Below are 23,880 nucleotides of genomic sequence, written 5' to 3'. Positions count from 1 at the left end.
TTTAATAAAACTGTATCATGCAGTAATAATGTGCTTGTATCGTCTTACACACTGAAGACATAAACATCAACACTATAGATACCTTTAAGTGCCAGAAGCTGGTTTTCAACACTTTCATTCCTGTGAAAAGGAAAAGTCTTTATGGGTATGCAGAACAATATTTTTATGTTTATGTAGAGAATCCATCATATGCAATACTCTGTGTACCGTGTTTCTATATAAATGATGTACTTGAATAAAGTACTGGGTTAAAAGTCACATGTATCATGTATGTATATTTAACATTTTATGAAGATATTATTAACATGTAGATTTCTACAAACATTTATCTGAGAATATTTCTGGTCCTTTTTTCCCTCACAGATGTAAAATTGACTCAGATTTTCCATCCACATGCAGATCACCAGGTCGCTGTCGTCATTCCGCACAAGAATATTTTCCTCATCCGTGCTTCATGCAATCTTTAATAAAACAACTTTTTTTTACTGTCCACTTTTTATTTTCTTTTTTATTTCTTGTAAACAAAGCTCAGTTAGCACAAGCTGGAAAGAGCTGCATTCCACTTCCTGCCAGGTGCGTCACAGTGCACGTCACGCGCTCTTTAACCTCTAAGAGCTTCTAAAGATGAATAAAACTAAGAACTCGCCCACACGGGGAATAAAAACCTTCCATGTATCGTTAAAATCCTGCACTCATTGGTTACATTTTCTATGGAACATGTTGTTTCCACACTGCTACTGGCTGAAAATGAAAGATTGGAAATGAAAGGTGGTGCAAAGCAAAACGTCACCACAAACACCTGCAGAGTTCAGTTGTATCACTGATAAGATTCTACCTGTCTTTGCCTTTTTTAGTGGTTACTCTCATTTGTTTATTAAAACTATATTCTACCAGCCATATTTATTTTTTTCCACCAAAATATCGTTCTTTATGCGAAACTTACTCTAAAACAGATACAAACAAAAGACCAAAAATGCTCTACGGTATGTTGTTCAGTGGAAATTTATCTTTCCAAATAAACAGGAATTTGCAGCAATTGTGCGTTTGGATGCGTTTGTGACTCGTTATTACAATTAGAGTGTAAGTAAGGTTTTTTTATGCATGTTGTTTGTGTGTACTGTTTACACAAATTTAGGAAATACATTCGTTATAAGCGTTCCAAAACAGTGATCTAAAATCGATGCTTGAGGTTTAAACCTTTAGAATGATATATAATTTATCATGATAACTTATACCCCTTTTCATTTAATCTATTGTTAAATTACTCCAACAAACAGTGGTCACTTCAGGTGGCTGCTTTTGAACTGTAGGCTCCGCCTCCTCTGGTCAGGCTCTTGCTCTTGATTGGTCCTTTTTTCCCCAGGCCTCCATTACAATTACCAGGTGACTTCGCCTACATATAGTAGAGAGCTGAAGACAGAGCCAACACAAGGAGGGGGAGTAGAAGAAAACAGCACAGACACGTAACAGCAGCGTCCTGGTGCATGTTAAAAATAAAGTAACTCTGTTACTGTTACCGTACGGTGCGTTACCTGTTACTTTTTAAAAGAATGAATTTGGGCTGAAGTGTAGACTACAGTCTGACCTGTTTACAGCAGAGACGCATTGTAGGATTGGAGGATGAACCACTGTAAACACAAAGAACATGTGTTTACACTGTGGGCGTGTCTCCGTTTATTCAGGTCTGTGCGGCAGTAATGGCGAGTCGAGGCGAGAGCAAGACGAGTTTCTCAAAGTGGAAATACGCTCATTATTTCACTTTAGTTGAGCATAAAGACAAAAACTTTTTAGTCAAATGTAAGCTGTGTCTTTCTGATTTGAAGGTCGTATCTACTGTGATAGCAACACCTCGAGAAGCTCCATGCCTGAGGAGCTAGAAGCTAGAAGCTAACCTGGTGTTATATTCTACATCAGGGGTCACCAATGTGGTGCCCGCAGGCACCAGGTCGCCCACAAGGACCACATGAGTCGCCCGCGAGCCTTTTCTAAAAATAGCTGTTTCCTACCTTGTTAAATGATTGTTGATAATTATTGTGAGAAATCATTAACATGATCAGTGTCTTCACATAGATCAGGGGTGTCAAACTCAGTGTCAAATCTGGCCCGCGAGATGATTTTATAAAGATCTATTATTATTGGTATTAATGTCCCGGCAAAATGAAGCGCTGATAACACAAACTACAGATCCCATAATGCAGCGCTTTAGCTGTCTTACAGATCGTAGAGTACCTGGGAACATTTCAGCATCAATCAAGCTTCTGTTGATGTATTTAACCCTATTGTACAGTAATTGTGAAACCCCTCACATTGGCAAAGAGAAAAGTTGATTCTGAAAACAGAGCACTTTTATACCGATGGGATTCTGAGTAGATGTTTACTGACACTGGCGGTAAACACATGTGTCTTATTTTTGGAGCGAATGTGGCTGTAATTAAGGAATTTAATCTAAGATGGTACTACGAGACAAAACATCAGGAGAAGCTGAAAAACCTGAATGCAGAGCAGAAGATCCAGAAAGTAGAAAAGTTAAAGAAGAATCCCCCATTTCAGCAGATGTTTTTAACCAGAGAAAAATCACAAAGTGAAGCTGGTGTGAAAACAGAGGAGAAATCAGTCACATCAGCCAGTTATTTACTGAGGGAGAATTTCTGAAGAGCTGCATGATGAAGCGGTGAGACGTCTTGTGTTTGACAGGAGATATTTTTATGAAGAGCAAAATATTTTAAGTTATTTAAAGTTTAAAATTATTTTTTATAAAATGGCATAAAAGCAAAGAAATCAGATTGTTTTGATTTGTTGTTATTTTAACGTTTACTTAAAAGCACAATTTTTATTGATTTGTTCCGGGTTTTTTCGCAGCATGTTCATATTTCTAACTTGTATACTTTTGACAGGAGATATTTTTATGGAGAGCTATTTATTTAAAGTTTAGGTTTATTTATTCTGGAATAATATTCCTGTCTGTTCTTATCCATATTTATGTTAAAAAAACATTGTTTTAGTGTGTTCAATAAATGTTTATCCTGTTCGGCATGCGACATAAAGTGTTCTTTGAGATTCGGCCCCCCTGTGAAATTGAATTTGACACCCTGATATAGATGAATATCATTAATTATTAATAATCACATATAATTAAAGGTAAATTGAGCAAATCTTTTATTTCAGAATTGTGTATCAAACTGGTAGCCCTTCACATTAGTCGGTACCCAAGAAGTAGCTTTTGGTGTCAAAAAGGTTGGTGACCCCTGTTCTACATTGTTGATAGTTTTCATACTTAAGCTGTAAAGGGGACAATTTTTAAGAGCTCAACACAACAGCTTTTATGATGCAGAAGCCACTTTAGTTTTTGATTGTGAATATATTATTCAGCTTGTTTTGTTATTTATTTCAGAAATGCTTGTGATATATTCAGTTACTTTTTGAATGAAGTAACAAGTAACTGTAACTAGTTACTATTTTTTAGTAACCAGCACAACACTGGTGATTAGTATAGTATATTTATTTCAAAATCATGTAACCTATTTACTCCAAGTATAATAAAAATAATAAAAATAAATAGAGTAGAATAGGGTCTGACTAATGTTATGAGTCTGTAGGAGAAACAAAAACAAGGCAGACTTAAGCATGTTTATTGGGAAAGAAGAGTTTGTGGGCCGTTGCTGCTGCAGAAGACATGGGTGAGCAATCAGGATCAGACTCAGGGGAAGATATGGGAAGATAATAATAATGATCAGGTGAGAGAACGGGGGAAGTAGGAGAATAATCAGTAGGGGACCAACATGAAGGATAAGGAGGAGAAGGTAGAGTTGATGCAGGAATGCAGGAGTCGTCATAGTCTTGATTGTTGGTCTGTGCCACCTGATGATAAACAGCAGGAAGGTCAAACGAAATCTGTGTGCCCATATCACGTGTAAAAGTATTCTTCACGATGCGAGGAGGCAGACAGGGGTTCTCTGGAACAGCTGGAGTAGAGAGATGTTCAATAAATGGAGCAATCTCAGTGGTGAGAGAGAAGAGCTGAAATTGACGATATTGTCGGAGGAGAACGCTCCTAAAAGCTGTCCCAGAACGTCTGTGAGATGGAGCTGAATAAAAGAAACCAACAGAGATATGATGTAAAAGGGTGACATCACAATGACTAAATATAAAAATGTATATGTTCATTTAGGGACAAAAGTAACAAGATTATAAATCAGGGGTCACCAACCTTTTTGACACCGAGAGCTACTTCTTGAGTACCGACTAATGTGAAGGACTACCAGTTTAAAACACACTTCTGAGATCAAAAATTTGCTCAATTTTCCTTTGATTATGTTATTATTAAAAATTAATGATATTTATCTATAGCAGGGTGTCAAACCCAATTGTACAGGGGGGCAAAACTCAAAGCACACTTTAGGTTACGGGCCGAACAGGATAAACATTTATTGAACACACTAAAACAATGCTTTTTGAACATAAATATGAATTAAAAACAGACAGGAATATTATTCCAGAATAAATAAAATTAAACGTTAAATAACTTAAAATATTTTGCTCTCCATAAAAATATATAATCAAAAAGATCATTCTGAGAAACCAAAAGCAATTGGAGAAACATGAAGCTCAGCTGAGGGCACTTTGGGTTCTGACTATGAGAAACAGCAGAAACAGAAAGCTGAACCTCTTCAAGCCCAAAGAGTCGCAGAAAATCTCTGAGGAAACAAAGATTCTTAGGTGAGGGAAGAGAAATGAGGATGGAAACCCGAGAGTGACAGGAGGAAGCTGTACAGCTGTTCAGCAATATGACTTCAGCACTAGAGAAAGAAAACCAGAGAAAGAAAAAGAGGAGATCAAGCTGGACATGTCCTACATATAATAAAGTACAAAAATATCAGTGATTATTGTAACTAAATATTTTTTATTCCTTCAAAATAAATAAATATCTTAAATATAGTGTGTGTTTTGTTTCTATTATTAAATTATTAATGGACATCATTTAAATTTAACTAATAATTAAAATCCACATGATAAAATGTTGGGAAAATTGGACAAAAGTAAATGATAATAAAATAAAGGTTCTGTTTAAACCCAATTTTACATGAACAGAAGTTAAAGTAATAAAATAAACAGGTATTATACAGTATTCACAGCATCAGTTTAAATATTAAATCACAATAACACAGAGATTAAATCAGTTTACAATACATGAGTTCTTCATGGGTTCATCTGATGCACACAATACTATAAAGTTTAGTTCCAATGCAGCCTCATAACATCATAGTTCAACTATAACTTTTGACAACTGCAGTTAGTAGAAAAACATCAGAAAGAACTATTTAATAGATTCATTTTAATAATTCAGTCCATTCAGTTTGGTCAATTCAGTTAGAAAAGATTCGATTCGATGATTTCGACTCCTTAGATTCAGTTCAAGTGACTCGGTTCAAGAGTTCAGTTCGGTCACTTCTAGTCAAAACAATGAGTTCGACCAAGTCTGAATCCATAGATAGTTCAAGAAATTTCCTTTCTGCAGTCTCTCAAAAAGAAACCAGCAGGTGGTCAGAATGTTTCTACTCTGTTCCTGGGTTAGTTTCAGGGGTTCACCTCAGTCAGCTTCATCTGGTCTTTTATGATTCTACAACATTCATATAGTCACTCAGGTCAACTTCCGGAATGTGTGTAATCTTCCCTCTGTAATCTGTACATGCGCAGAGTGAGTGTGTGTGTGTGTGTGTGTGTGTGTGTGTGTGTGTGTGTGTGTGTGTGTGTGTGTGTAAGAGAGAGAGAGACAAAGAGAGAGAGAGAAAGAAAGTGAGTGACATGATGATGTCACAGGCAGAGGGCGGGGCATCTAGGTGTGATGTCACAGTGTGACACGTCTATATAAACCAGAGCGTGCTTTTGTTTCTTATTTGTGAATTTATCAATTGTAAGTAAAGAGACACTAAAATTGACAACCACCAAACAAACAAACAGCAGCAAGAAGCAGCAGCGATTAGCAGCAACTAAGAAAAATTACAACCTCTCTTCTATTGAATATTTCTTTATACAGGTACCTGGTAAGTCGTCTAAATAATTATAGCAGAATATTGTACATTATTTAGTAGAAGACTCGAAAAGTACAAAGTCATTATTTAGCGACATTAGCATGGGTAACTAGCCGGCTAGCTAAGCTTAGCTTTTATAGTTTAGCTTTTTAAATTAATCCAACAAATTGACCTAATAATTAGTATAGATCTTATTAGATACAATAAAGTAGCTTAATTTAACCTATTTAGCCCACATTTTAATCAAACTCATGTAACCTGTTTACTCCAAGTATAATTAACATAATATACTAATAAATAGAGTAGAATAGGGTCAGACTGGGACTACAATTTTATTAATCCCTGCAGCCGTGGCATGTTTTATCTGTTGTGGAATTCCTTGCCATTGTTTAGACAATACGTACAGCTCCCAGTGTATAAAATTACAGGTGAAGAGTCTTCTTCAGAAAACATCTCCACAGATATGGATCAAAACATCTATGTGGATTTGGATGGAGGGATTATGGCCCTAGTCGATGAGAAAAAATTACTGTAAAAAACGTTTCCTTATAACTAAAAGCACTAAACCCTTTCTACGCTTCAATTCTGATCCTTTGATAATATCGTATATAAATCATGTTGTTGTTGTGTGTATTTTATGCTGTGTGCAGGAACATGGCAGCTGGTGAACAAAGGAGGCTTCTGCAAGGTATGCGTCTGCATCAAGGCACGTGTGCGCACATCGAAGCATGTGCTGAGGGCTATCGCTTCAACTTTGACACCTTTAGAGCTCCCTGCGATGCTTGTTTTTTCCTTGTTCTTCTAAAGCACCGCCTGTGGTGCCTGGAGCAGCCCACCTGTCCTTTAGGTAAACGGTGCCATCATTTACCCCGTAAATGGTTCAGGTTTCCTCCAGAAAAGGACGAATTTGTTTGGGAAACTGATGCGGACCGGTTCAGACCGGTGATCGACATTTTGCTCCACGCTGACATGTTCTCCCCAGATGGAATGTGGCTAGATTCCATCCAGAACTCTGTCTATGATCTTCCTGCAGGACTTCAGCTGATCACCCGTATCTTTCATGTGCGTAGGGTTATTACCCTTGCCCAATCGTTTGGAGTTCCTGCCCGCTCGCTGGGTGCTCCGAGCACTCACAGTTTTCTCTTCACGGACTTCGTCATGCAAAGCACCTTTGTAACGTACTACACCATCACCTTCTGTGGCTATGTTCTATGGACAACTGAACCAGCAAAACATCGTGATTGGAATTGTCGTCCTATCCTTTGTCGCAAATGTCACACAATCAGAACAGACTCAATGGTATTCTCATCGAGACGTCACGGTGCTGGTTTGAGGTTTCACGATGAGGTGTGGTCTGCACTGAAGTCTCACAGTTCTATATCTGCTCCCCTGCCGCACTGGATCAGACGGCTATCGCCCATTCCAGTAAAAAAAAAGAAAAAAGAGAGAAAAAAAGGCAAGTGAGTCTGGACATCAAGGACAGGAACTGAAAGCTAAACCTCTCCATGTCCAATAATAATTAATAAAATCAATAAAAATCTAAAATATGAAATCTATTTAGTGTAATCTGTTTATTGAAGTGTTCGACATCATTTAAATCCTGATTCTAAATCAGTGTTTCTCAACTGGAGGAAGCTTTTAAACTAAATAATTAAAGTCCACATGATAAACTTTTGGGAAAATGTGACAAAAGTTCCTTTCAAACGCCGTATGACCTCCTCATGGATTCTTGCATCTTGTTGATATCCCTCTTGTGGGGCAGGGGGCTGTGGCTCGGGGTCATAATGCTGAGGGGGAGGAAGGTCAGGAGGGAGAGGGAAACTGGTCCTCAGTGCCACATTGTGCAAAACACCACACACCCTGATAATCTTACACACTTTTTCCGGGTGGTATAGAAATCTGCCAGTTGAGACATCCAGAGCTCCACATCTGCATTTAAGGAGGTGAGGAGCATCTGAGGGGTGAAGCCTCTGTCACCTGTCATATTATAGACTACATCAGGACAATGTTTACAATTTCTACATGTTGTTAAAGTCACCAAGAAGCCAGTCATCACGTCCTGCAGCTGCCTGTAGTCTGTTCCCTACACTGCTATGTGTCAGGATAAAGGAATCATGTGCTGAAGCAGGTCAGTGTGCCACAGTGAAGGGAAACCTTATGTATCGACTACCCACCTTAATAATAACATCCAAAATGACAGGCATTATGGCACTCAGGGGCAGATACCAGACCTATAGCATGAGATTTAATAGAATTATATTATATTTAAATAATGTCTTTGTAAAAAAGTTGATTATATATAATATTTATATAATATTTATATAAAATATTTCCCTGTCTGCCATTTCTTACTAGAAACAACCTGTTGTCATTAACCCCAGAGTGGTGAGGACCTGTATTTGGACGGGGATGGCATGGTTCTGGTGTGTTTCCCTCTGTAGTACTGGACCCAATTCAGCACATAGATCCAGGAGCACAGCTGTAGGAACCTAAATCAGCTTATTAGCCAGTCATCATCCAGGCCAAGAAATCATCACGGTCCCTGGAGACTCTTTCTCTCCTTAATCTTCCATTGGCACCGCAGCATTTATGTTTTCTTTCCAGCTCATTATGGAAAGATAAAATAAACTGATATTTGGTCCTGTGCCATGAACATAAAAGCAATAATAGCTACAGAAAAGCTCCTGCTACCCTCTGTAGCGGGTATTTAAATCCCATTTAAAATGCTTTCAGTGAGTCTACATTCTGTTTCTATGAAGTGTTTTCACAGTTTGCATGTTAATTGGCTGTATGGTGCATTAAAGTGCATGTGAAATATGTGAATTTATGAACCACATCTGGCTGGAAAAGACAAGTGTCCAAATACTTTTGACCACACACTGTGTATCAGCTGAAAAGCAGCAGCTTCGGATCAGTTGCGTTTTCACTGGGATTCAACTCTAAAATATTACTTTTGATTTGTATTATATGAGATATTTTATATTATATATTTGATATTATTTGTTTGGACTTTTCTTTCCTCAGCATCACTTGGATTTTCCTCCTGTAGCTCCGAGAGGTGGAGGATGAAGACCCTCTGCCGGGATGAAGCGAACTGTATGACCCCTGGAACGGTGAGTTTCTGAGCTTTATGGATTTTATTCTCTTTAAAACACAGAATTTATCATTTATTATAATTATAATTATTATTAACCATCGGTACCGGAGTGAAGAGGGGAAAAGCGATGTTCCTCATTTTGTGTTCACTCCTGATCATTAGCATAAAGATCACAGACTTGCAGGAAAAAGTGGATACATTTGTCTAAAATAAATAAAGAATGATGATAAAGAGTGATAATATTTCCATAAATGTTGCAGTGAGCAGAAATGGACCTTTCGGCTAATGGTGTAGGAGACATCATCATTAGCCTCATGCTAGCCGGGTTTGCTAGCGCTGCTTTTGTGTTTATTTTATTAGAAACCTCTACTTTTTGACTAAAAGATGAATAAAACTATATTTAATAAGATAACATAAGTTACATTAGTACATAATTTTACTTATAGTTCACTAAAAATCTGTGTAGTGTATGACTGAGTTGTTCCTCTGTGTGCTTCAGTAACTGCTGTTAAACTGAGAGGAAAGAAAAATGGCTTCAGTTCAGCAGAAATGAACTGATAAACAGTGTTAGGAAAAGACAAAGTGTTCAAATATTTACTCAAATATAAATTGTGATAACTTGCTAAAATGTTTTTAATGGTTTAATAGAGGATTTATTCAGGTTTAAACACACAAGCTGGTGGTGAAGGTAATATTGATTATAGATTCCTTTTACGAGACGCGTCTCACTGTGTGTTTGTCTCTTCAGACACAGGAAGACGGAGACAGGATACAGCATCAGTCTCGTCCCCTGTGAGGACTCGGTCTCCTCCAAGCAGCTCGTCCCCTGTGAGGACTCGGTCTCCTCCAAGCAGCTCGTCCCCTGTGAGGACTCGGTCTCCTCCAAGCAGCTCGTCCCCTGTGAGGACTCGGTCTCCTCCAAGCAGCTCGTCTCCTACCAGTCATGAGCCTCACATAGAGATATAGAGCACATAGTGTTTGAACAGCTTTATGTTGTAGGTTACAGAGGGATTTCTGTCCAACACCAGGGGATCAGGAGGAGAAGGAAAAAGATGAGATCAAGAGGAAGAAGATGAAGAGAAGATGTTATGGTCTCGTCTCTGAGCAACAGTTTAAAGTCTCATCTCACTCGTTCCTGTTCAGTGTCTCACCTCAGGTCTGGGGATATTAAAGATTCCTGTAGATGATGTGTTGTGTATACAGTAGAACATCAGCTGTAGGAGAACCAGGGAATAATTGACCAAACAAGGATTTGAATATTAAGATTTAGCAGAAAGGAGAAAGTTGTTTTTGCTGTGAACTGATCAAATGTTACACTAGGGCACTTTGTATTTGTGGAAGTGGTGTTACGAATCTCACGTGTAAACATTTGAATTGTTTTTATGCCTCGTTAGTCTTAAAACTAACATTTATAGAACTGACTAATAGAAAGTGTTTTTTTTTTCATGGATCACCTCAAATCAGTGTTACATTCATTGTGTGTGTATAATGATGGCATGTCAGCTATAAGGGTGATGGAGGAAAAGTCAAATCTAAATGAAGTTTGTCACTTTTTTGTTTCTTGTCATTATTTGTTGTCCTCCCCATGTGCTGCTGTACACAGGTGAACAGAGACGTCCATTCCACACCAAACTTTTTACAGAAATCACCAAATCTTGATTTTATTACTGCTGAGATGATTTTATAGGAGTTTAGTTTCTTATTTTAATACCGATATAAAAATCCCATACATATTATGGTGTAGTCGTGGACCAGTTGAGAAAACACTAAGTGCTTGTAAAAAGACTGGCGGCAGATCAAAATCAATCAAATCTTTCATTAATGTTTTTTCTTTTTTAAATACATTTTTGGACTTGATTGTATTCAATAAAAAATATGTATTACAGTTAATTTACCTTGTGATTAATTTACCAGATTATTTTATTCTTATGATAATTTCTTACTTACAAACGTCTTGATAAGTAGATGATTATAATTGAAAGATAAACAGAGACTATAAATACTACCATGTGTTTAAGTAAAACATCTGTAAGTGTTCAGAGAAGGTAAGTATAATGAAAAATCTAAGGGAAATTAAATAAAGTCTTTGTTAAAAGTGCAGTGTTGTCAGGAAACAGAAGGAAGTGAGGTCAGGTAGCATGAATGAATGATTTATTTTCTAATAGCTCATAACACACATCTGACACGCGCTAATCACGTGTTCTCTCATTCTTCAATTTTCAATGCACTTTTACTCCCCCTAATGGTCACGTTAAGTATAACAACAACAGGTCCCCACATGCAGTACAAACTAATTACACCTCAAATTAAACCCCATAATTTTTTATCAAAATCACATTCCAAACTGCAAACACGTGTTTTCTAATAAATAATATAATTCTAAATATTTTAATACCCTACTGTGTCTAAACAAAGGAGCGCTATAGGAACTCGTGTAGGGTTTACAATCACACACCACTTCGCTTGTCTTTACACCACCCGTTTTCAGCTTCCGTGTCTGCATTTGAATCATTGAAGCCCCGCCTCTTTTGTGACGTCGGTATCTCTGATAGCGCCCTGGACTCGCTTTTATTGTCATGACAACTTTGTTGTGCTGTTGTTCAACACAAACATTTACTGATCACAGCAATGAAGCGCAAACAAACAGCTGAAATGTTTTTAATTGTTTTTAGTGATAAGCGTCAATGTTTTGAACAATCCGCTTGCCAAGACACCAAAAAAGATTTTTCAGCCAGAAAGAGCGACTTTCAGAAGAAAGAAGGAGAAATAATGACAGATAATAAGACGGGTAACAGCTTTTATTTTGTAGATAAATTTAACGTTGCCAAGTGCAGAGATAAAAAAGGCAACATCAGAAGGCCAATGAATGCCTACATGGTTTGGGCGAGGAAACAGAGGCCCATCTTTTCCAAGGCCAATCCAAATAGCAGCTCTGCAGAGATCAGCATGCAGCTTGGGATCCAGTGGAACAAACTGAGTAAAGAACAGAAGAAACCCTACTACACTGAATCATGGAGGCTTAAACAGGAACACGAACAGTTGTTTCCTGGTAGGTGAACTTTCTTTATAGACAAATGACAAAATAACAAAACAAACGCATCAATTCTGATACTTTTATTGTTTTTATGTTGCTTCTTACTCTTTAAATTCTTCTTTTCTATCATGTAGATTGGGTTTATAAACCGCTTCCAAAGAAGGGAAGGAGAAAAGGCAGTGTGCAGAGTAGTGACTCACAGAGGAGACCTGATCATCAACCAAACCACCACATAGTCATGAACATGCCAGAAGAAGTACCAGTCCATGACCTCGTGCCTGAAGTTAGTGATCAGTTCCCCGGCCTTAGCCACCAAGAACTGCTGTCTCCTAAAGACTTCTGCTTTGATCCTCCTCTTTTCCCTTCTGTTTCTGAGTCGACTTTCTGCCAGACCAAGTGAGTTAGTAAACTGCATTGGAACAGTTTCAAAAGAATGACATGCAAATTAAGTTTTACTCTGCATCTTAAATAATCGCCATAATCGCCACTCATTTACTTTAATATGCAGCTAAAATTGTGCACTTCTGTTTACAGCACCTGCTATGGGTCTGAGTGTACAAGCAGTGAGGTTCAGCTCGAGGACGAGGAGGAAATCACTTTGCTCAACAACGACATATTTTCCATTTTGAATGAGGAATGTGACTTTTTTAACCAGTCTGGAGCCCAGAATCATACTGAAGACCCCCACAACAGCACAGAGATCCTGGATTCTGTACCAGCCTTTGACGTCGACAGCTTCGAGGATCTGTTGAAGCAACTTGAAGAGATGGAAAATGATTCAGGAATAGAGGAAGATGGTGAAATACGAACATTTCATGTACTTTAGTCTGCATGTTGTTTCACCATCTTCATTTTTTTAATTTTATTTAAATAAATAAAGATTTTGAATTTCAATCATGTCTAATGTCTCTTCATCACAGAGAGCATTCAATGATGGTATTTTTTTTCTTGAAATTCACTTTAGTAAATTCAGTGATGTTTGATGTCCTTAAAGAAAAGAAATTTGACAGAAACTGAAGTTGAGGTATTTTCTTGCAGCTTTAGTGCTTTGTTCATTTTGAGCTCTGAAAGCAATATAGCTGACAGTTAATGTGGGGCAGAACCTGATTCACTTAAACATCTGTACTTTATAATTAATCGCATGGATTGGCACAAGAAAGTGGATGATCTTTCAGCAGTCATTCTGACAGGGTTAACACTGGATTCACCTCACAACACCTGAACACTACTGCTGGATGGAGCAGCGGGTGCGTGCACGAGCGGCGGTTGGTGAATGGAGGGTGGAGCCGGGGGGAAACGAGCGGTGAGAAGCAGATCTGTGGCTGATGGGACTAATCAGTGTGTGTTCCTGTCTGATGAACTGTTCTGTATTGGTCCTGTTTACTTCAATAGTAAGGAATGTAGACCTGAGATCCTGATTATTGGTCTTTTATTACCCATAAGGCAGTGGTTTTTAACCTTTTTTGAGGCGTGACTCATTGTTTACATGAAGAAAACATGCCCCAAGATTCCCCCAAGAAATTGCAGTTTAGACACTGAAGCTTTGTGTATGTGAGGATCCTCTATAATTATTTGGAGAAAGAGTCTGGTGTCATTATGCCATGGCTTGGGAAGTCGGGATGTTGTTAATAAATGTGAACTGATTTAATGTCATACAGTGTGTCTGTGTTCTACATTACAGTGGGGTCTGAGGTTCGGTTCCTACCTGTGTTTTTCTTGTTCTGACTTCTGCTTCAAATTCCTACATGTTCTTTAAAAACCAATTTACAGTAATTTTCTTTCCCCCCTTTTTCTTTTACTGTCTTCTATTTGTTTGTGTTTCTTTGAGGATACAACATACAATACAATACAATACAATACAATACAATACAATACAATACAATACAGGTGTGAATCTACCTGTATTTGAGAGTTTATTTGTTAATTATCCGCTAGGTGGCAGTAATGGCACACTTACCAGTAAGCTGTAGAAGAGCTCATGATCTTCATATCACTTCACTTCTGCCCTCAGACTCTCACTAGTGTACAGAGATGATTGTGGATTAAACATATTAATGTGTGAATGTTAGATTTTGCGATGTTTCTTCTTATTTAAATCTGTAAAAAATACCAGGACTAAAAGGTAAATAAAACCTGTGTTCCACAATCTTTATTGTTCTTTTACCAGGTCGTAAGTGTTCCTCCTGCTGCAAGTGTTCCACCTGCTTTACTCCACTCCTACTGCTGTAGCGCCCCCTACCTCCACCCCCACCATTATACAGCCTGCACTTACATTATCACTGCTCATTCATTATTTTTATATTTTATAGTCATATTGTCTTTTATTGGATAGAAGATTTTGTGTTTTCTTCAAAAGGGAAATCAGATCTTTACATTTTCAGCACACAGTTTACAAAGTCATAGTTTGCTGGATCCTTCAGCAACAATTCAGAAGCCAAACCTAATGTAAATGTACCAATGCAGATTCATGTCATTGAAAAAGACCTTCATATGTCATTATCATCATCATTATTATTCTTAAGTTAATAATATACAATATGTTTCTTTACAGCCTGGTAGTCAAAGTCCATCTCCTTCAGCCAGTGATTCATCTGCATCCAGTCCTTCATCTGCATCCAGTCCTTCATCTGCATCCAGTCCTTCATCCGCATCCAGTCCTTCATCCGCATCCAGTCCTTCATCCGCATCCGGTCCTTCATCTGCATCCGGTCCTTCATCCGCATCCGGTCCTTCATCCGCATCCGGTCCTTCATCCGCATCCGGTCCTTCATCCGCATCCGGTCCTTCATCCGCATCCGGTCCTTCATCTGCATCCGGTCCTTCATCCGCATCCGGTCCTTCATCCGCATCCAGTCCTTCATCCGCATCCAGTGATTCATCCGCATCCGGTCCTTCATCCGCATCCGGTCCTTCATCCGCATCCGGTCCTTCATCCGCATCCGGTCCTTCATCTGCATTCAGTCCTTCATCTGCATCCAGTCCTTCATCTGCATTCAGTCCTTCATCTGCATCCAGTCCTTCATCTGCAGTCACACCTGCTGTTTATTCCAGTTCTGCTCCTCTAATTATTTATTTCCGGTATTTTAAGCCACTCAGAGACTTGATATCATTTTACTGTTTATAAATATTTGTGCTAATATTATATAGTTGTGTTATGATTTTACTTTTGTGGATTTACTGCTATTTGTATCTATTGTTTTGTATTTGTATTTGTACCTTTGTGTGTTTGCATCAATTATACTTTATCATTTGACATTTTTGTAGCATTTTCAGTAATTAAAAATAAAATGTTTTATTGTACATAGAACAGTGACTCATGAATTATTCTGTGAACCTGCTGAACCCATTATCATCTTCATTATTATTATTCTAATTATTTATATATATATATATATGAACTTTATATGTTTATGATGTAAACAATTATAAACTCAATCTGAACAGAGTGGGGATCCTGATTATGTTCCTCATCATAAATCACTAAGAACCTGAACGTGATCTTCAGTCAATTTAGTGATCATCAGCACAGACCTCATAGTCCTCACCAGAGTCTGGATTCTTCTGAAAACACACACAAAAGCCCCACATCACCTCTAATCCTTTTCATCTAGTAGCAGCTCTACATTTAGCTGCAACTGCACTAATAATACATTACAAATGATACAAATGTACTATGATTTAAGTGAATCAATGCTTCAGTTCAGTGAGATTACAAGTTGGGTTTAAAGCTGTAGATTTTATAGGAGGGTGGATTTTATTTCTACATACTGTTCTTTCCTTTAAAAAAGGATTAAGGGGATGATTTGGGAAAAGGTAGAGGTTTATTCATGTTTACTCCAATAACATCACTTGGGAAGGGCAGATTTGAAGAGATGGTTGTGGACTTCAGGAGAGCACAGAGCGACCAATCTCCACTGATTATTGATGGTTCGTCAGTGGAGATCGTCAAGAGCACCAAATTCCTTGGTGTTCATCTGGCGGACAACCTCACCTGGTCACTCAACACCAGCTCCATCATCAAGAAAGCCCAGCAGCGTCTCTACTTCCTGAGAAGGCTGAGGAAAGCCCATCTCCCTCCCCCGATCCTGACCACGTTCTACAGAGGGACCATTGAGAGCATCCTGAGCAGCTACATCACTGCCTGGTTTGGGAACTGCACCGTCTCGGACCGCAAGACCCTACAGAGGATAGTGAGGACGGCTGAGAAGATCATCGGAGTCTCTTTCCCCTCTATTATGCACATTTACACGACACGCTGCATCCACAAAGCACACAGCATTGTGGACGACCACACACACCCGTCACACACACTTTTCACTCTCCTACCATCAGGAAAACGGTTCCAAAGCATTCGGCCCCTCACAACAAGACTGTGCAAAAGCTATTTTCCTGCAAACCATCAGGCTACTTAATACATCAAACTGTACAACTTGGACTTAACACTTAACACACACTCATCACTCATCTCAATTCATTGCACCATCATTTATATATTATTATTCATATTTGACTGTACTACACTGTTTAACTGCTGTTTTTTTGCACCTTTCACTGTATTACTGTTTATATGCCGTCTTTTGCACCTTCGACTACTATATTGTTTACATGCTTTTTTTGCACCTTTGACTTTGTTATATTATACTACACTGTTTACATGCTGTCTTCTGCACATCTTGACTGCTGCTGTATTTTTGCACTACATTGTGTTCTTATATTCACTCCCGGGTATAGTTTTTATAGTTTTTACAGTTCACAGTACTGTATAACCAAGTATACGGTAGGTTTACTGGTCAGCGCTATCTTGGTTTTGTGTCATGTCTTGTGTTGTCTGTCTGTACTGTTTTTTGTCTGCACTGTTTGCACCAGGTTGCACTCGATGCACTTTATGTAGCTTGTGTTGTGTTGTAGCTTTATGTTATTGTTTAGTGTAGCAACAGGGTTCCGGAAGAACGTTGTCTCGTTTTTACTGTGTACTGTGTACCACTGTGTATAGTAGAAATGACAATTAAAGCCTCTTGACTTGACTTCATCTGGTTTGGAGTCCTCTGTATTATCAGGGATTAAATCTTATGAGAACAGAAGGAATTGACAGTGAAATATTGGTTACAAAAAACTAAATCGCCAATGCCAATTTTATGCACAATATTTCTTCCTGAAAGGTTCAGAGGCGATTTTGGAATTACTGTAGCGATGAACATGGGACTGCACTTTATCCTGCAACATCTGTACAAATCGGGATGACTTTCTGATTCTGATTCTGAAAAACACAATGAGCATAAGACTGGTATTTGAACATTAGAAAAACAGTAGCGTCATGGCATAATCTAAGTGATATACAGTTATTATCCTGTTTCATTCAATGCATTAGCTTTTACTATCCTTATAAAGAGATGAGTGATAGAGCTGCATACACGCCTTTATCTTTTATACGTTTCCCCTCTTCTTCTTTCCTCTTTATTCTGGATTGGGTTCCTGATGGCTGAGATATTTATTTTTTTTGCATCCTAGAAAATCTCTGAGGAAACAAAGATTCTTAGGTGAGGGAAGAGAAATGAGGATGGAAACCCGAGAGTGACTGGAGGAAGCTGTACAGCTGTTCAGCAATATGACTTCAGCACTAGAGGAAGAAAACCAGAGAAAGAAAAAGAGGAGATCAAGCTGGACATGTCCTACATATAATAAAGTACAGAAATATCAGTGATTATTGTAACTAAATATTTTTTATTCCTTCAAAATATCTTAAATATAGTGTGTGTTTTGTTTCTATTATTAAATTATTATTGGACATCATTTAAATTTAACTAAGAATTAAAATCCACATGATAAAATGTTGGTAAACGGGACAAAAGTAAATGATAATAAAATTAAGGTTCTGTTTGAACCAAATTTTACATGAACAGAAGTTAAAGTAATAAAATAAACAGTTATTGAACAGTATTCACAGCATCAGTTGAAATATTAAATCACAATAACACAGAGATTAAATCAGTTTACAATACATGAGTTCTTCATGGGTTCATCTGATGCACACAATACTATAAAGTTTAGTTCCAATGCAGCCTCATAACATCATAGTTCAAGTATAACTTTTGACAACCGCAGTTAGTAGAAAAACATCAGAAAGAACTATTTAATAGATTCATTTTAATAATTCAGTCCATTCAGTTTGGTCAATTCAGTTCGAAAAGATTCGATTCGATGATTTCGACTCCTTAGATTCAGTTTAAGTAACTCGGTTTAAGAGTTCAGTTCGGTCGCTTCTATTCAAAACAATGAGGTCGGCCGAGTGTGGTGATGTCACAGGCAGAGGGCGGGGGATCTAGGTGTGATGTCACAGTGTGACACGTCTATATAAGTCAGAGCGTGCTTTTGTTTCTCATTTGTGAATTTACCAATGGTAAGTAAAACCACCAAACAAACAAACAGCAGCAAGAAGCAGCAACGATTAGCAGCAATTAAAAAAAAATTACAAATTCTCTTCTATCGAACATTTCTTCATACAGGTACCTGGTAAGTCGTCTAAATAATTATGGTAGAATATTGTAGATTATTTAGTAAAAGACTCGAAAAGTACAAAGTCATTATTTAGCGACATTAGCATGGGTACCTAGCCGGCTAGCTAAGATTAGCTTTTATAGTTTAGCTTTTTAGATTAATCCAACAAATTGACCTAATAATTAGTATAAATCTTATTAGATACAATTGTAGCGAATTTAGCTCGCAAAGAAAAGGGAATATTTATAAGTAATTATAACGGGTTATAGTTACTCCTAAATATTTAAATTAAGTTGAATTGACGGTAATGGAATTAACATTACACTTATTTGTCTGTTCGTCCGGCAAACAGACAGTATAATTTAATATTAACTCTATAAAAGAGGTATCTCCCTGGCCAAGAAAGACGTAACCCCCTTTTACGTTATACCGTAAATTAAATTAAAAGAGCATGTAGTTCAGACCGGATGTAGCAGGAACTTTGTATTTGCGAACGTACTCAGAGACAATTACTTGTGAAAAATATGGCGTTTAATAAATGAGACAAACACACATAGAACTAGCTACACGAACAAACAAAGAAATAAAGAAAACAAAATTAAAATAACCCAAGGTTAAAACTAGGAAAGGAGGAAGAGAAAGGAAAAAGAAGAAAGAGAGAAGGGAAAGAGGAGGGATGGAAATGCTTAAGCTTCAAAATTAAGCACACCCTAACTGGGAAATCGTCACAGGAATTTGAATTCACCTTAAGATTCACTAAGACTTAAACTACGCATCTAAATTTGTTGGTAAAGGAAACGGTTACTTGCATTGGCTTGTTGCACAAGAGTCCGGATGCGAAAAGGAAATCTTTGAAGAGCCCGTTAGGGTGGGGTCAGATGTTCTTCCAGGTTCTCCTGAAGATCAGAGCAGTGGTTGTTCTTGGAAGTGAAGCTTGCCGGAAGATCTTGAAGAAAGAGGGAGTCTTTTCGAAGCTGTTTCGTACGTCTGACCAACGATTGGTGGTGTTTGTGACATTTTTAAGGTCTCGAACTCCACCCATCTTTGGGGGAACGGCCAATACTAAGGGTTGAGATTTTGGAGGGAAAACTCCCCTTTGTTTCATGTGTTTGTGGGCATGGTTTGGACTATAGAACTTTAAAGTTTTATCTGAAGTGTATTAAGACGGTATGGTGACTTTCGTGATCCAATAAAATGTACCATTGTTTGAAAAGTAAGTTACAGATAATTTTGTGGTCATTTGGATACTAAACACGAGAGGATTGACGGCATAACGGCAGCGGTACATTACATACATAGATCAGTAGTCAAAGTGTAACTAATGTTACTATGACATTATGTTCTGATAAAAAAAATGAAAACACAAAACAAAATGCACTTTCATTAGGAAAGTGAAGAGCAGATAATTTTGTATAAATTCTGACATCAGGTCTTAAAAGGACATACAGCATTAGAACAGGTATACATTAGCGTGCTGGGACCAGTAATTACCGTATAACGGATGTTAGTACAATGTCGTATTCTGATCAAATGAAATGCACCCTTGTCAGGAAAGTAAAGAACAGATCATTTTAAGTCAATTAAGCCTTAATAGAAGAGACACATTAATAGAGTTACATTAATAGGATCTTTAGCGTACAACTATAAACAATAAAGAAGATACATACAAGTATAGGTTAATGTCGTGGGATGTGGAGCATCTTATTTATTTTGATTAACTAGAAAAAGGAATGCTTTATTGTATCAGTGTGTGTGTGTGTGTGTGTGTGTGTGTGTGTGTGTGTGCATGTGTATGGGGGTGGGGGGTGGGTGTTATGGTCGAGGTCTGTATGCGGTCAAACAGAGAAACGGCATGGGGTTATCTCGTCTTGCGGTAGGATCCAGACCTTCTGGAGCCAGCTGTGGTTGGTTGTGTGTGTTAGGATTAGGGGGTCTTTGTGAACTCAACAAGAGTTCAGAGTCTGGTCATGTTCTATGTCTTTGGAAGGAGGAGTATGACACTTTACGGGTATATCACCCCCAATAAAAGTTTCAACTTTTGATTGAGGTGAAGATGTCATAGGTTAAAAGGAATACCTGGGACATGAATTCTAAATGATCTGTGCCAGACGCTACACAATGAAAGAGATTAATTTAACCTATTTAGCCCATATTTTAATCAAACTCATGTAACCTGTTTACTCCAAGTATAATTACCATAATATACTAATAAATAGAGTAGAATAGGGTCAGACTGGGACTACAATTTTAATAATCCTTGCAGCCGTGGCATGTTTTATCTGTTGTGGAATTCCTTGCCATTGTTTAGACAATACGTACAGCTCCCAGTGTATAAAATTACAGGTGAAGAGTCTTCTACAGAAAACATCTCCACAGATATGGATCAAAACATCTATGTGGATTTGGATGGAGGGATTATGGCCCTAGTCAATGAGAAAAAATGACTGTAACAAACGTTTCCTTATAACTAAAAGCACTAAACCCTTTCTACGCTAATTCCGATTCTTTGATAATATCGTATAAAAATCATGTTGTTGTTGTTGTGTGAATTTTATGCTGTGTGCAGGAACATGGCAGCTGGTGAACAAAGGAGGCTTCTGCAAGGTATGCGTCTGCATCAAGGCACGTGTGCGTACATCGAAGCATGTGCTGAGGGCTATCACTTCAACTTTCTCACCTCTAGAGCTCCCTGCGATGCTTGTCTTTTCCTTGTTCTTCAAAAGCATTGCCTGTGGTGCCTGGAGCAGCCCACCTGTCCTTTAGGTAAACGGTGCCATCATTTACCCCGTAAATGGTTCAGGTTTCCTCCAGAAAAGGACGAATTCGTGTGGGAAACTGATGAGGACCCGTTCAGACCGGTGATCGACATTCTGCACCATGCTGACATGTTATCCCCAGAGGGAATGTGGCTAGATTCCATCCAGAACTCTGTCTATGATCTTCCTGCAGGACTTCAGCTGATCACCCGTATCTTTCATGTGCGTAGGGTTATTACCCTTGCCCAATCGTTTGGAGCTCCTGCCCGCTCGCTGGGTGCTCCGAGAACTCACAGATTTCTCTTCACGGAATTCGTCATGCAAAGCACCTTTGTAACCTACTACACCATCACCTTCTGTGGCTATGTTCTATGGACAACTGAACCAGTGAAACATCGTGATTGGAATTGTCGTCCTATCCTTTGTCGCAGATTTCAAAACATCAGAAAAGACTCAATGATATTATCATCGAGACACGGTCGTCCTGTGAGGTTTCAGTATGCGTTGCTGTCTGCATTGCAGTCTCACAGTTCTATATCTACTCCCCTGCCACACTGGATCAGACGGAGTCTGATTTGCCGCCGGCACCCAAACATGCTTTTTTTTCCGATGCCAGCGAAATGAGCTTAAACTGCTCTGTCATATTTGATCAAACATGTCAAAGTAATACACTATTTAAATCTGTAAATGGTCTACTTTCGTTTGTGTATGCTCACTATATAATCAAAACGTATTATTTTTTTTAATTAATAAAATAATCAGGGTGCGCCGTGTGTCGCCTTTGTCTGCGTGATCTTCGTTTAGAAACACGTCATTAAAAAGCGCTGAAACTCGGCCAATATCTGACAGACGGAAATAAAAAATATATCTTTAGACAGCTTAAAGTATGTAGTCGGTGAAATAAAAAAAACAGATGTTTCCAATGAATATAAATCATGTGAAACCAAGTAGAAGCACAGACTTTCCACCTAAGGTCATTATCTGATAATGAGCTGCGACCGGATACGCCCCCCGGACAGTGGCATAAAACAATGCGATTCCACTGAGATTATTACACATTCAGCTGCGTTTGATAGATGACACGCTACACCGGTGAGGAAGCTCTTCAGATGGTTTTGGACAGTGATGAAGAATTTACCTTTTCATCCAAAGAAGATTGCGATTCCGACGAGGAGCGTTTGCATTTTGAAGAGCGAATCGACGCATTCGAGGACTTTCCAGCAAGTTGCTACGATGAGTAAGTTATTAGGTCTTACATTCTGATCATATAAAACTAATATTGTTTGTAGACATCTCTGCCTAGCTTCTGTCAGCATTGCCTTTTAATGTTACAACAAATATCCGCCAATATCTGCTCATTTGTAACATTAACTGTTTGTAATTGTATGCTCTAAATATTGTTGACGTTATATAAAGTTATATTTTAGCCTCAGTTCAGTTTTGGTTAGTCTCACTTATCATCCTGAAAGGCTGTTATGTATTGTTAGCTAGCAGAGATGTTCGGGAATGCTGAGGTGTAAATGCTAGCTAAATTACTGCCTTATGAATGTAACATTTTTTCCATGATTTGCTCAGCTGTAAATGGTGATAGTGTAAATGTCTGAGATGGATTATAGTCTATGGCCCATCAACAAACATTTATTTGTCCTATTGCCCATCAACAAATAGGCCTATAGGCTATACAATGCATGCTAACAAATATATATTGTTTAAGTGTATTTATCATCCTAAAATATATTGTTTGATTATTTTTAGGAATGTGGCTGCATCACCCTTCCCTTCACTGGAAACTCACACCAGGCCACGCAGGCGTCACTCCATTTTGAGTTCGACCGAGAATCATCCTGAGTAAGTACATATTTTATATGTTCTTAAGTTATATTTAGTTTGAATCATTATTGCATTGTTTGTATGTGTGTGTGTGTGTGTGTGTGTATGTGTATGTGTGTGTGTGTGTGTGTGTGTGTGTGTGTATGTGTGTGTGTGTGTGTGTGTGTGTGTGTGTGTGTGTGTGTGTGTGTTTCATAAACAGATGTGATCAGGCACCTGCTCCAAATAGGGCAAAGGCAGCACACAGACAGTCCACCGTGTCATGGAAGGATCAGACAGATAATGACTGTTCCAATAATACACAGCACAGCACAAAACAATGTGGTACCGAAAGATTTTTCTACACTTCTTGGACATCGCTGCCACCAACAGTTTCATTGTGCATAAAGAACTGTATGGTAACGTGTCCCATAAAGAAATTTATGGAACAACTTATTGCTGAGCTTTGTAGCGTCACACAGAAAGTAGTGCCAAAACGGACCAACTCTGATCATGTACCAGTTCGAGGATCTGAACTGTCCTCTGATGTCAGAAATGTTGCCACTGCTGCCCGCAAGAGCTGTGTACATTGCAAAACATTGCATGGTAAGCACCACAAAACACCATGGAAATGCCTGGCATGCGATGTTCACCTGTGTC

The 23,880-nt window shown here is 38.3% G+C and overlaps 2 long non-coding RNA genes across 2 annotated transcripts in view; one reads left to right on the top strand and one right to left on the bottom strand.

Moving 5' to 3' along the window:
• The window catches only part of LOC310725605, an 84,372-nt gene extending 64,281 nt beyond the window's left edge, over window positions 1-20,091 (bottom strand). Inside the window, exons 1-2 of the long non-coding RNA XR_014533445.1 lie at window positions 19,784-20,091; window positions 19,461-19,744 (exon numbers count right to left, since the gene is read on the bottom strand). This is a non-coding gene — a long non-coding RNA (uncharacterized lncRNA). The remainder of the gene's footprint in view (window positions 1-19,460; window positions 19,745-19,783) is intronic.
• A 2,339-nt stretch (window positions 20,092-22,430) lies between these two features.
• On the top strand, window positions 22,431-23,498 carry LOC310733593. Its single transcript, XR_014535824.1, has 3 exons — window positions 22,431-22,648; window positions 23,167-23,259; window positions 23,444-23,498. It is a non-coding gene; the product is annotated as an uncharacterized lncRNA (long non-coding RNA).
• Window positions 23,499-23,880: the final 382 nt, after the last annotated feature.

Source organism: Silurus aristotelis (assembly GCF_946808225.1).
Source record: "Silurus aristotelis genome assembly, chromosome: 1".
Taxonomy (NCBI): domain Eukaryota; kingdom Metazoa; phylum Chordata; class Actinopteri; order Siluriformes; family Siluridae; genus Silurus; species Silurus aristotelis.
Note: the sequence above shows the minus strand (reverse complement) of the source record. Positions and strands in the feature narration are given on the sequence as shown.